We start from the raw sequence: 15,411 nt of genomic DNA on the forward strand, positions 1-15,411 counted from the left end.
TGAATTACATTTTTGTGCTAATGAGTTTTTTATCTCAGTCTTTGTCGAGAGCATCCGAAAGGATGAATTCTCCAAAACAAACCACAGGTGCGGATGACATCAAAAAGGATGCAGCACAACATGGAACCTTTTCTTAGCAGCGAACTGGGACATAGTCCAAAGAGGAGTGTCAAACTCTTAGGATGCGAGCAGAGGAGCGACTTCCACCACAATCAAACCACACCCCTATCAGAAGGCGTGTGAGTTTTTGTTAGGTTTGTCGGTTTCAATTTCGCTTCCGAAAATTTTTGGTCTCTACCGGAAGTAGCTTTCCAATCTGAGTGACAATGCACCAAGAGCTTTGAAAATTATGTCCGTGTAAGTTCTTACTTATGGGTGTGAAGTGCACCACATTCATGACTAAGAGGTCGCAAGCCTCCTTTTCATACTCGATTTACCTTGTCACTCGTCCTGAACCAAAGGTTATCTTGCATAATAGATTTCCTTTTCAACCGATAGAGTCGAACTACAAGCAGCCTGATTCCCTGAGTTGGATATGTAGGCGGGCTCAATGTTGAAAATTCGGCTGTATTCCAACATTCGCTCTTAAATCTTATTTCCGATCATTCTGATTTCTTCATAATTCGATATTGGATCGCTTTTGAATTCTTTCAAAATTGTGCGTTAAATCAAGCGTATCGAATTATAAGTGGCCTGAATTCTCATATAGCCTGAGATATCTAGGAGACCCACTTTCGAGGTTCGGCCATAATCCTTAAAGTCCGTACCCAAATCCTTTTTCCTAAAGTGAAGATGTGGTCGGTCAAACTTGGATTAGTCAATTTCATTTTCCTCAAATTTCTTGCATCAATTCGAGTAAAATGAGGGACAGTTGTTGACACCCAATTTTGACCCTCCCCGATAACAATTAATCTCGAGCTTCTTAATTTTCAAATGATTTAAAGTAATTAATTTTAGGAATTTCGAAAAAAATATATAATAGAATAATTTGCAAGTTGTTTCGAATAGTTTGTCACTTGTTATAATTTTTAAATAATAATATGTCTTTTATACAATTATGTATATAATTAGTGTATTTCATAAAATATTGGAAAATCGTCTCAAAAAGATTTTGTTTAATTAGATATTTGGTTAGTTTGTTTAGTTATCTAATAGTTTACAATTCTGAGCTAATTAGTTAGTTCATAATTAAGTTAATTATAATATAATTATGTGTCTAATTAGTATATTTTACGAATGTTCAAAAATTGTCTCAAAAGGATTTTAGTTTTATTTAAATATTAGGCTATTTGGTTTAAATTAATTAATAACTTATATTTCGAGTTAACTAGTTTATAATTAAGTTAATTTATATAATTATGTGTCTAATTAGTATATTCTATAAATATTTGAAAATCATATCAAAAGATTTTTATTTCTTTTAGCTAAGTGTTTTACTAACTTAGTTTAATTTAAATCATAATTACGATTTTGAATTGATTGGTTCATGTTTAAATTAATTATATTATTATCAAATTAATTACTTTATTTCGTTAAGATTGAGAAGCTCCTAAATTAATTATATTAATTCATCTTATTTGAAATTTAGCCAAGTTCACTACATAACATTCAATTTTGGGCTAATTTTGTAATACACTTGGCTATGTTTATTACAAACATACCCATTTTCTAACCTCAATTTAAACCCATCCAAAGACCAAATTTGGGCCTTTTTACTTGTCTGTCAGCAGCCCACACGACCCACTCCTACATTCCCATTCCAATTCCCAGCCCAAATTCAATTCTAAAGAAACCCATTCCGATATAATTCCAATTAACCCATATGTACAACAGCCCAAAACAGACCCGACCCCGTATGCATTTCCTCTCCTTCACGCGGCGTGAACAACAACGTTTGCCAACAATGTTCACAAATCAGAAGCGATGCAGTACACTGCTCATTTTGTCGTCTTCCTCATTTTCCCTCTGCAGCAGCGCGATTCAGAGCAGCAGGGCGACGTGCTTTCGTCCTTGTGGCCTCGAGATAGAGCCACGTTGCTCGCCAAGGACACGGTAATCGATCCCAACTGTCCTTCTACCCTTTCCTCTTCCGGAAATGGCCAAATTTCGAAAAAAAGGTGTCTCCCCTTAATGATGAAAGGATTCTTGAGTTTGAATTGGGAGTGGGTCCATTCCTATCCGAATTTTATCCGTTTTCCCCCAAGAAATTGGAACCCTAATCCTTGTCTATAAATACTCTCTTCTCCATTCACCACAGGGGAGATTTTTTTTTTAAAGGGGAAAAAGGAGATAGAGGCTGGAAAGAAAACAAAGGTCAAAAGGGAGAACGAATTTAGGTTGAAGAACAGTGTGGTTGATAGCACAAAATCCATAGACCTTTGGACCCTTAGTTTTTCTTTTATTATTTTTCTTTTGTTCATTCGAGCTCGCCAAAGTTCATTTTGTGGTGGAATCGTCTTCGTGATTAGCTCGATTCCTAGCTCGCTGCTCTCATAAAGGTAAAATTCTTTTGACATTAACTCTTTAGTTGATGTTTCATGTGAAAATTGAAACTTTTTGTTGGTTCCCTCTTTCCCTCTCATGAATGCATTTTCTCCGTCTTGGTTTACTGTCAAGTGTCCAATATTCGCTCGTTTAATGTCTTAGTTGACGCTTCTCTTTAGTTGTTGAAGATGAAAAAATGTGCTTCTCGGTGTTTGATTTAAGTCTGGAATTTATTAGTTACGAGTTTGAGTTTTCACTATTATTGGTTTATTTCGTTTCTATTTCGAGAGAGCTGGACGAATCTCCGTCTCAATCAACTTGAAATAGTTTGAGCATTTGTTTGATCTCAACTTTGATTGTGTTAGTTGCATAGACTCATTTTTTCTCACGACTATTCGTACTCTAGTTGTCTTCTTTCGTCGCCTTGAATTGTTGTAATAGCTTCTTAGTTATGTTAATCTTTTCGAAAGGTCTAATCTCTATCCGTATTGATGTCTATGTCTCTTTAGTTTTAACCTTTGATTTATATCTTTAATGTCAAATGGTCAGCTCCCCTTTGTAAGTGATCTCCCTGGTCATAGTTCAAAATGTTCGATTTCCCGATAGAAATTCCTCATTGTTGTTCTTTTCCCTATTGTATGTGATATAGCGTATCCTATTCAAGTAGAATTTTGTTTCCAAAGTCGGTCTTCGCTCAATCATGGTGTTCCATATGATATAATTGATTGAATCTGACTCTTTTGCTCTTAACTGTTAGTACTACTTGTTAACATGCATTTTAAATTGGTTGGAGGGTATATACTTGTGGTGGACTTTAAGTGTTAAGGCAGTAGCCTAAATAGTCATTACTTTGTTTTTTTTTTTTGGCATGATATGGGTTATCAGTATCTTTACAATTTATTCTCCTCTATTAGATCTCCACTATTTAGTTTAATCGAGTTGTTGGCCAAATATCAATTTAGTTGTTGTTATGATAAATTGTCTTAGATACATTATTATTCTTATTATCTTTGGGTGCTAATTCTTTTTCTTCGTTTTTTTTATGGCATGCAATCCGCCTGAGTTCGCCGTGAACTCCTATATTTTCATTTGCATCCCGAGGGAGCCATAAAGGCTCAAATTCCCTTCTTCGAGTCAGTCAATCATCAAAATCAACACAGGTCTCAAAGTTGAAAGAATTCGAAGCAGATCGAGAAATTGAAAAGATTGGGCCAAAGGCCCACTCTTAATTCAAAAAGTTGTATTTTGTTATTTTGGGCCTAAGCCCTTGTCATCTTACTATTATTATTTCGCTAGAGTTTAGGACAGGTGAAAAATTGGGCCTGAGGCCCAAAGATGAAACATATTTCCTTTTATGATTAGTTTAGGACAGGTACAGGTGATTCAAATGAGCCGAAGGCCCAAAACGAAAAAATGGGCCCAAATACTGGTCCAGGTGGACAGAACCAGATTTGGGTCTCAACTCTCTTTCCCTCTTTACTTTTTTATGTTCGTTTTACTTGCTAGTATTTGCCAGTAATCTTAGGGTCGAAAAGTTCAAATCCCCGAAAGACGCTCATTTCGCTTTAACAATTTAGCTAAATCGACCATCTTTCAAAAGACTTAAAAGAATAAATTTCAAAAGGTATCTCACTTAGGTCGTAGGTCAATATTTCCCTTTTTGCCCTTTTATAATTGTCTCAACTATAAAATAGTTCAATCGTTCTATTCAAGCTAAGTTAAAATTATTTTAGCCAAATAAATTAATTGTCGGATAACCGCATTAGTGGGTGTTCTAGGTGCTTTAAAACCCTTCCTAGAACACTAATATGAACCCCCGGACCCCCCTTTAAGTATTTTCAATTGATTTCCTGTTTTAATCTATTGAAAATCAGTTTTCTTGATTTTTCTCAAAAAATTAAGTGGCGACTCTTAAACTAGTCCAAAATATATTTTCCTAATAAAACAGTTACTAGGTCAAGTTGATGACCAAGGGTCTGGTGCACAGTTTAAATATTGGAATTAATATAGTTGTTTAGTATTTAGAACATATCTGATAAGGAGAGATTTGAGTCAAGATGGTTTAGTAGGAATCTTACATATGGTCTACTAAGAGGGTTCAAGGATTAGGGTGTTGACATGAGAACTTGAGGAAGAGTAATAGGTCGATTAACAGAGTTAGAGACGGCTTTCTATTCAAAAAATTTCTATGTGATAGAAGGTTAGGTTTGATCTGATACCTAGACGACGGAGTTGACAACAGAAGAAGGTGGGTGACTTGAGATAGAGCATATAAGTTTTAAGATAATTTGATTGTAATATATAATTGTAATAAAAAAAATTTATCCTAAAATAAAAGGATTGATCAAATAAATAAATAAATAAATTTCATTACTGTATTGAAGGGCAAACATAAGCTAGTCCACTCATAATAAGAACAAATTTGGAATCAAATTTATTCTATTTATTTTTTTTGTTGAGAGGCAAATTATGAACCAATCTACGAGTTATAATAAGGGTATGTTTGGACTTTGTAACCATAATGAAAATAAGGGCAATTTTGTTCATTTTTTAGTTGAGGTGTATTTTTGGTCTATTTTTCCTTAAAAATATACTCCTTGAAAGTTGAAGCCGAAATTTGGAAAAAACTTACCCGCACCGGGTGTTTACACCAAGCCAATGCAATTTCTATTATTACGTGATTTAATGAAGTAAAATGAACTATAAATTTAAACACATGACATGCATGTATTGACTTGATGTAAACACCCGATGCGGATAAATTTTACCCCCGAAATTTAAATTCATAAATCCACCTATAATTAGAGCTAATTAAATATTGCTTAAAGTATCATAAGGTAAGTTGCTCACATTTTTTATTTTTAATTGCTCTCTTACCTTTCAACAACAGGTAATGCTTCATACCAAACTTAATATAATAATTTCAAAAACAAAGTTCTTTATAACTTCTCATAATCAATCAAATAGAATTCATGGTACAAAAATAATATTATCAATAAATATACTTTAAATCAGAGTGATTCATAGGTTAACCAACGCTTTAACATGGCAAGACTTTCCACGGGTTTATATTCTGGGCCAGTATGCCCTGCTCCCTGTATTCAAAAGGCATTAATTAGAATGACAATCAAAAATTATTTAAACAAGTGAGCTAGAGTAGATGTATATTTATGTGCATCAAATGTTTATACTAAACTAAATAAGTTCGTAGTTAAAAATGAAGGTAAGTTAATAGATATTATTTCCTAGGAACCATTTGGCTATAAAAATAATTTATTTTTATTGGAGTAACTTTTATTTTATTTGAATGAGTATATGATCATAAAATTCAAATTAAACTTGAAATTGTATTTTAAATTTAAAATAAACAGCTTATAATTTATTTTTCAACTAATGTTTCACTTTTAAAGTTGTATTTAAATACATTCAAACATAAATATTATTTCAATTTTTTTTAAAAAAAATTTGCATATAGTATAACTAAACACAACTTCTTCTTTAACTCCAACTCCATAAATTCCAAACAAAATAAAAAATATTAAAAAATCTATAGCCCAATGCCTATTTAATCATTTGTTAATTAACATATAAATACATATCCATGAAAGATGCATATTTTGTGTTTATTGGTTTGATGCCAACATCATATGCAATCAAATTTTTATTATGAAAAGTATTGCTCCCTTCATTTTAATTTGCTTGTTTGAGTTTGATTTGATACACAAATTAAGAAAACTTTTGATTTCTTGCTATTTTAAATTAAAGATATGTATAATATACTAATTTCTCTTTGATCTTATGATCTTAAACCTGACTTGCAAAAAGTTGATATAAATAGCTGTAAAAAAAAAAAAAAAACTAAAAAAAAAAAGTAAAACAAACAAATTAAAACAGGTGTAATAGTTTTTTACCTTAATTGTCACGAATGTCATTTGATTGGAGTAACTTCTTGTATACCTATATGCAACAATCAAACTTAATTAATATCTCTTTCAATTTATTCTTTTGCTTAACATTAATTAAGGAATAATTGAAAAAAAATAGGTTAGAAATTCACCCTGCAACTTGACCATCAACAATCCATGGCTTCCAATCATCAATAATTGAATAGTTTAGTGATTTAATCCATACTTGAGTTGAAATAAATGGCACAACCATATCGTGATCACCACTACTCCAAAAAATAAAATTGTAAGTTTTTATGATACTATGGTAAAATTGAATAATCATTTCGTTATAAAAAATAGTTTGGTAATTTTACTGTAATAATATAATATTAAGTGATTATTAATGAAATTAACCTCAAAAATAAGTTTAGAAAATTATTATAAAATGTATTAGCTGGAAAATAAAATAGTCTAATAAATACCTATAAATAAGAGATCTAAAACCTTTACGACTAAGATTTGAATGATATGGTATAGTATTGTTGATAATTGTTCCAAAAGGCAAGTTCCTCTTGCATTCCTCCCATGCTCCAATAGTTTTCTGAATTTGATTTAATTTTGATATTTTAATAAATAATATCTAAATTTCAATTTGATTTTTTTTTTATTATTAAAATTACATACCTTTCGAACATGAAGAGCATCTCTTACAATATTATCGTTGGCCCAAATCAAAGAGAGGTCATGCCATTCTTTCTACAAAAATAATTACGGGGAAATAAATTGTTAGATATTTGTCCTGATTTTCATATCATAATATATAATATAATATAATGTAATAACAAGAAAAAAAAAATCTAAATTTGTCCATGTATCTTAATTTGTTCAATTGTCTTGTTTTTCCAAGATAAACAATATTTTTTGTCGTACGTTACCCAATATTATTCTTGCATTAGCGAATTGTCTCATATTTGTCATTATAATTAGCAGAGTTTCAACGTGAAATATATGAATTGCATGTGTAAGGTTCAAATTTATCCAACTTATGACTATAGTTTCGAATTATTCTCAAGTTGAAGTTACATTAGGATTCAAGGTAAAAACAAGATTGTTTCCTCGTGGCGAGATAAAGTAAAAAATAAAAACTGATAGTAACTTACTCGACATTTAACTTGTGGATATGTAGCAGAATTTTTGAGCTTTAGAACATTTTCAGTCAACCATCTTCTTGAATCATTTGATACAAGTTCACAAGGGGACTCTAGGATATTATATTGATAAATATCCTTAGTCAACTGCATTAATATATTAATGGTTTTTAATTATTAACTTGACAATTAAAATTATTTTTTCAAAAAAAATAAGTGAGAGCTTACCCATTTGAAAGTATGCATGTCCCTTGAACAAAGTGGGTTGGTTGGACCATTATGTATCGACTCTTCTTCACAATTAGTCACTAATGACTGTTAATGGAAATTAAATTACACCTAATTATAGAGGCATTTGAAGAAATAAAACAATTTAATGTGATACTTAGATAATAATTTAACTTTAGTCATATGTGTCTGAACTTCAGACATATATGACTTACGATGTCTGAAGTTCAGGCACATATGACTAAAGTTCAATTATTTTACCTAAAATCAGACATTTTTATCTCAATATATAATTGAATTTCTATCATTTTTATCTAAAATCACCGCATATCTAAAATTATTTTGAAGTACTCATACCTTGTATAGTTCATCAGGAATTAGGCCCATCCCATGAGCAAAAGGTATCCTATAGTAATCTTGTCCAGCAAATGTTAATGGATTGCCCAAAATATATCCCTGCAAATACCATTTAATTTATTGGACATAAATGCATAATAAATTTTCTGTTACTATAAGTAAAAGTTGCAGATATTTTTTCCACCATAAAATCTTTTCTAGTATTAAGCTATATAATTCAAGTTGATTTTTATATAAAGTTATTTAACTTCACTCACTATAATAATAAAGTCACAAACCTAGTTTTTTATTATCTTATTAAAGCAATAAAAGTTTATTATCGATCGATATGTGAAATCAACTTTGAATAAAATTATTAAAAATGAGATAGCTTGATTTACCTAATTTCCATAAAAAATCTACATATAATTAAATTCACCTAATTTCCATCAAAATGTACATATAATTAAATTCGCCTAAATAAAAGATACATGTATGATTACCAACCTTAAGATTGATCCATGGCTTGATTCCCCTATCAATACCTGCATTGTATAATTTGTATCAACAATATATTAAAATTTTCAATAAAATAAAAAACTATATATTATAATAATAAGGAAAAAGGGTCTAATATACCTCTCAACTTTGTCATTTAGATATGATAAATCCTCGTTATAAAAGTGGCTCATATATACCTTTACCGTTATGTAAATTACTTACATATACCCCTATCGTTACAAAACGAGCTCACATATACAGATATACCCATCATTTAACGGAAGTAAAAAAAAAAAGTTTTTAATTTATTCTTTTGACTTCTATTTTTTAAGAAATTCATGTAAGGGTAAATATGATGTTTCTAGCAAAGTTCAAGATATATATTTTAATTTTTTTTCATACATAAATTATTCTTTTACTTCTTTGATTATCATTAATTGAGTTTCTTATTTTTTTATTTTTTTTCTTTCATTCTTTAGTGTAAAGGAGAAAAATTAAAACTATTTTTTTTTGCTATATTATAATTTAAAATTATTTTTTCGGCTAGATTGTACTTTAGTTTTTGTACTTCCAAAATAAAAAATGGCGCATCTATAATAAAATTTACAAGAAAATTAGTGAAACATAAATAAATTTGACCATCAAAATAATAAATTTAAATTAGTCGTTGAAACAAAAAAGTCAAAAACTTACATGTGAGGAGGATCAATATACCCCCATATGGATCATATTTTTAAAAATAATAATAAATTAAAATAATTTTCTTCACTTCCGTAAGAAGAAAAGGATATATATGAGTCACTTTCATAATAAATGATATATCAGCTCTAAATGATAAAGTTGGGAATATATCAGACCCTTTTCCTTAATAATAATTACAAACAAATTATTTATTAATTACCATTTGATATTACTTGAGTAACAATAGGAACTGTAATTCCACTATATGAGTCTCCAGCAACATAAAAAGGATTATTGAGATATTCTTGATGCTCAATTAACCACTGTAAAATACTTGAAGAAAATTGGTGACTTAAAAAAATAGATTTAAATATTATCATAATACGTGATAATTATGCACATATAATATTATTAATAATAAAAATAAAAATAATATTTTTTCATGACTTACCTTACGAAGAAATTCATAAGCATGATTAGCTGATTGTAAATCATCTGAGTAATTTGCTTTTTGTGTTGTTGCATAGGAAAATCCAGTTCCCACTGGCAAATCCACAAAAATCATGCTTGCCACCTATAATTTAATTAAACAATTAGGGGCATTTTTAGATATACCATATATAGGAGTTCGTGTCGGTACGAGTTTGATATATGTTATTGTATTTGTCTCAATTTATGTGGCAGAAATTGTAACGATCGGTTCCCATCGTTATAGAAAAGTCATCGGGAAAAAAATTTGGACCGAAAAACTTTTTGGTAATATCTTAAAATTTCTCAATCTAGTCCAGATTTGGATGAAATCGGAGTCAGTGAGGTCTAGGGAAATCTAGTAACAAATGGGAGATCAAATTATGAAATTGAATTCAGGGGAGTAGAACTCCCGAAAATGATCTTAGCGTGAACGGGTATTTTCTGACTGTCGTGGGATGAAGGTGTGTTGTGAAATAGGGGTTTGGGAATTCTTTAATTAGCTCTCTGTTCCGTGCAAGCCTCTATGGCGGGATTTGTGCCGCTAGGGCGGGGCCACTACAGCGAGGTGAGGACCGTTGTGGCGGGACAGACGCGATTTAAGTCGAAAATAAACCCCAAAAACGTCATTATTCTGCACTTTTCGACTTTGAGAGATAAGGAACGACCCCATGTGTTTTCTTGAAAGTTTTTCACCATTCTTGAGGCTAAAGGTAAAGTTTTCACTCCCTAAATTCATTTTCTGATCCGTAGAACTAGTTTCTTGGGTAATTATCGATGGGGGAGGGTTTTGATATGGGATTTATGGTGGAAAAAACCCTAATCTGGGTATGGGGATCAAGGGTTGGACCTAGAGTTGATGTTACTGATTATAATTCGGGTAATTAGGTTTTGTTTATTGATCCTCGTATTAATATGATTGTTTGTAGACTAAGAACAAGCAAAAAGAATCCGAAAAGGGAAGAATCAAGTTTCTTAGGGGATTCAAGCTTTGTTCGAGGTAGGTGATGGTTGTGATTTCATGTTTGTGTGATATATGTTTGTAATTGCTTCATTGTATTGCAAGTATGTATGTGAATGTTGCATTATTGATCACACCTTATGTAAATGAGTATGAACAAATAACTATATGTCATAAATCACCTCTTAATTGTATGATTGTGAAGAATGTACATTGTAATTGTAGTATGTTGAATGGATCGGGTATTATGTTTAAATACACTAACTGGATCGGATGTAACGTACCGACATAAATATTGGAACTCACAATCCGACACACTAACTTGGAACGGGTGCCACGATTCGATACACTAACAGTTTGGGTGTGGGTTCCATGAGAAGGTCATTGACTTGTTATATTGATGTAATTGAGAATGTGGAATTGCACGTTGTTCATAAGTGTTATTTGATATTGTATATGTTCGATGTATGCATGTTTATGATGTTGTAATTACTTGCTTATGTTGCACTAATTGGGACAGCCGCGTGATCCTACCAGTACACTGTGGTTGTGTCCTGATATTGCACTTGCTCTTTCTTTGTTGAGTATTGGGCATCTTCAAGCGGCTATTGAAAGACCTCATTTAGAAGAGCAATGATCGTCATCGAATTCAAGGGTAAGCTAGCTCTTCCGGGCTGCCTTGAGTTCTCATTTTGTTTAGTCCATCTTTTCGGACTTAGACTAGTTCATTAGATATTCCTATGTTTAGCTTGGTTTGTACCCATTCCTTAGACTTATGATCCTTGTTAGAGTTTTGGTACATTGACTTTTAGATTTTATGGAATCATTTTCCGCATTGTTTTGTTAGTCATTGTTAGACCTTTTGAGAGTTTATGGGAACTCTATTTGACTCTTACATTTAAACCTGCTTATGTATCTTTAAATGCTTTAGTTTTCGTAAATTTGCTTAGTTGGGTTGTAGTAATGGTTCTCCCACCGGAGGTTTAGTGTGGGTGCCAATCACGACGATCTTGATCGTGACAGAGATGAAATTAGGAGACTCGGTTAATTTTTTATATAAGTTTAACTTGTTAATTATTGTGATTTATAGCATTTTTTTTATTTGAAAAAACTATCTTATAGACGTACATCAATATTGTATATACTAATTATACCTATACTTTTGAATAATTACATATCTTACCACTAGTTAAGAGTTTTCGATAATATGTTGAGAAAGATACACCAATACACATGTATTGTTGCCACTAGATATACTAAAATAGGGAGGGAGACGAACGAGATGGAGACGGAGATAGGCTCATGTATCTCATATATATATGAATCACGGTACATACATACTAGATACATGTATCTGATGTGATCCACATGTACCTGAGATACCAGATATAAAGGAGAGTGACGAGTGAGATGAGAGGAAGGAGAGCGAGATATGTCTATGTATCTCATATACATGCATATTCACTTGAATACAATGTATTTAGAAAAAATTATACCTAATTTGACTCAGATTCATGTATCTGAAGGCACGCAGATCTAATAAAATTCATAATATTACAAATTAGAGTGTATCTAAATAATTTACTCCTAAACTAATGAGATTTCGTAAGTTTTCCTTTTTATTTGTATTTCTGACCTTTGTGTATGCATATGGATTTAAAGACAACGTTGGCAAGCTCCCATTATAAGCTCTAGTGTCCAATGTAATGGGTCCTGCAAATTTTAGCAAGAAATTTGAATAATATTTAACATCTTAAAAACATAATTGAGTGATTTCATAAAAAATTAATAAGTACAATTTGCAATTTGTAACCTTTTTTTTTTTTTTCTTTAGTATATGATTGTAGTTTATATATATAAATATATAGGTAAATACTACTCAATTATTTTTCCTATCTTATAAAAATTGGTTAAACACTTATTTCTGCTAATAAATAATGCTAATAAGTTATTAGCATCACGTTAAAAATATTATTCTAATAAATAAATAAATAAGTATGGATTATGATTTATTAAAAATAAACAAAATGAAAAATTCTTTCAGCTTAATTTAAAAGTTGAAATAAAAACTTCTACGTATAACTATTCAAAAACACTTATTTCTTTGCGAAAAAAATTATTGTAAACACCTGTAATATATTTTTGGCCGATGGCCAAAAACTGAGAAAAGCCTAAAAGAAAACCAATTCTTATAATATAAGGATAAAGTTAGATGAATAATTTACCAAATTCAAAAAAAAATCCCCCTCAATGGAGAGCAACCGGGACCTCCCGTAAACCAATAAATAAGTGGATCGACTTTAGGATTAGATTGCGACTTTATAAAATAATAGAAGAGTTGCACCTCATCTGCTTCACCTACTCCTATATACCTGATCAAGTAATTTGAGAATAGTCAATATTTTACGAATTTCATATATACATTATTGAATATTAAAGTATCCCATGAAGATATATAACAAATCAAATAAACATCAAACTTCAAAAACTTTTCTAAAGAGTTTCAAGTAGCAATACGTATAAAAAAAAGCGTTCTAACTCCTAAATAATTGGGTGTTCACATAAACCCCTAAATTGTCACAAAACATATATATTGTAACTAATAAAACTTATTTTTCAAAATTTTCATTTTCATCTCTCAAGCGCCTCGTAATCTCAAACATTTTACCACATATAGGAAAAGTACATTATAGCTTTAGTCCATTTGGGACTATATATATATATATATATATATATATATCCCCTTGTGGGGATTGGATTTCTCCACTACAATTCATTGTGTCCAATAATGTCCAATGGATGTTTTAATATCTGTATGTTTATTTTTAAAAAAAATTATGTTGCTCGAACTCAAACATTCAAATGCACACAATTACTATGGGTATAGATTTAAAGATTGAATTCGTAAATAAATGGTGTTACATTAGAGTAGATATTCTTTTAATTAATAAAAGTTAGTTCTCAATAAACACTTAAAATTTTGTACACTATTTGGTATATTTTTCCAATGTATGATATTAGTTATGCATTCTAATTAGTATGAAGATATGTCTAATTGATACATAGAAATTCATGATATTAATAACGCAAGAGATTTTAATATATGCATTAGCATGGTTAAAAATACAATTGCCCCTTAATATCTTTTCTACATTCTTTTCATTATATTTAGCCAGGGTATAATTTTTGTAAATAAAAAAAATAAAAATTATTCAACGTATATCATTTTAATACACTAAATCAAATAATGTATAAAGATAATTTCTACATAATTAATATCATCATAACTAATATTATCATCATTACTAAAACACCCTATTCAACATTATTCTTATATATCCTATCAAACACCATCACATGCTAAGAACGCAAAAAACTCATTCAACCACTCCTTCCGTTCCTTTTTAATTGTCATGTTCCGCTTTTCAAAAGTCAATTTGACTATTTTTCAAAGTTACATTAAATTACATTAGTTCGATATTTTAATCTAAAAATTTAGATATTCAAAAACTTTACGAAAAGTACTTAAAAAAAAGGAAATAATAACAAATAAAAGGGAACGGAAAAAATATATGTCATGCATCTATTAATTTGATATAAATATCTGCTGCCCAAGAAGAGTTGGTCTTTAACATTAAAAATGTTAAAATGAGAATCAAACCCGGAGACAACAGATGCAATGTAACTTTGAGCACCCACAAACAACCACTGCACCAATCAATTACTTGTTGCTTGAGTGCTCACTGGTTAAATTTATATCATTTATTTATATTTTTATTAATTAGATAAAAAATTAATGAATGCTCCAAACACCTGAAAGCTTCAATGTAGATTCGCCCCTACGATTAAATATTTACTTAAGATAAATAAAAAAAAATTACCCGGTTTCAAGTTGAAAGGGTAGTGGTCTTTCAAATCCAGGAAGATACTTGACAGACAAACCAGCTAGAGCAGGCTGTAGGCATATGATCTCAAATGCAACTATTAAGATGAGAATTGGAAGCCAACACATCTTTTTACAGTGACAAATTCAGAATATTCGTCACGCATTTATTGAAATTCAGTAGCACTACTGAATTAACAAATTTTGAATTTTGGATCTGTTTCTAATTTTCGAATATAAAATTCGTCTCTGTCAAATAGATTGTGAAAACAAGAGCAGTTATATGTGGATAAGTATCATTCTTTAATTGTGTAACACCAATCACATGATGCTACGTGGATATTTATTGGCCATTTCTTTATTATCCTAGAAGTTGGTGCATCTGAAATGGTTTACTTTACTCTTATTTAGAAGTGGGAGTTGGGTTGGAACTTGGGACTAACAAAGCATCATATAGTGGTACAAATAGGAGTCTAAAGTGTACCATGAAACGCTTTAAATTTTATCTCAGTCTGGCCCAATTTCATTGGCTATAGCTACTTTATATCCACGTGGAAACAAGTTAAAGCAGCTCTCCCTTTACATCAAAACAGATTCTCCATTTCTCTAGGACCAACACTGCATCACCCTATTGTACAAAATGCAAGGTCAATTGTACTAAAAAGAGGGGTATTTAGGTACTTTAAATGCAATTGCAGAGGTTTCAAATTAGTCAAGTAAATGGCAAACACGTGTTATATTTGTGTCCACATTTTTCTTTCTTTACCTTCTGCTTCATCTTTCTCATTCTTCCTCTCTGCCTTTCCCAATCCTCACATCTCTCTAAAACAAAAT

General features: G+C 30.7%; 1 pseudogene; it reads right to left on the reverse strand.

The window, feature by feature from the left end:
• Positions 1-5,463: 5,463 nt before the first annotated feature.
• On the reverse strand, positions 5,464-14,756 carry LOC125867910 (serine carboxypeptidase-like 2; annotated as a pseudogene).
• Positions 14,757-15,411: the final 655 nt, after the last annotated feature.

The sequence above is a fragment of the Solanum stenotomum genome, chromosome 6 (assembly GCF_019186545.1).
Source record: "Solanum stenotomum isolate F172 chromosome 6, ASM1918654v1, whole genome shotgun sequence".
NCBI lineage: Eukaryota > Viridiplantae > Streptophyta > Magnoliopsida > Solanales > Solanaceae > Solanum > Solanum stenotomum.